This window comes from Octopus bimaculoides, chromosome 4 (genome assembly GCF_001194135.2).
Source record: "Octopus bimaculoides isolate UCB-OBI-ISO-001 chromosome 4, ASM119413v2, whole genome shotgun sequence".
NCBI classification, from domain to species: domain Eukaryota; kingdom Metazoa; phylum Mollusca; class Cephalopoda; order Octopoda; family Octopodidae; genus Octopus; species Octopus bimaculoides.
The window spans coordinates 144627772-144628163 of NC_068984.1; positions in this window are offsets into that span (position 1 = coordinate 144627772).

Sequence of the window (392 nt, forward strand, 5' to 3'; positions counted from 1 at the left end):
GTGTAACTTTCATAAGGTGGCCATAAATAAAATGATATCTATTTAATAAGAAGAAGCGTTATAAAACTAGTTAGAAATAATAAAACTGTGACGTGGAAGATAGTATTAGGCGAATCTTAATATCATTTTAATTCATTTCGGAAATTACGTGAAAAAAAAAAAAAAAGAAATTCTATGTTTCGTTATATCACGACTTCATAAGCGAAGCATATCCAACACCTTAGTTATCGATGCAGAAAGGAAAGAATCATCATGATGTTAAATCTAGAAGATTCCATACATGTTGGCAAAAAAAAAAAATATTGCTAAGAAAATAAATAATTCATTGAACGTGAAAAACAATTTTGTTGTATCCACTTGATACATTAGTGGACAATAGCGTCGTGGCTTAT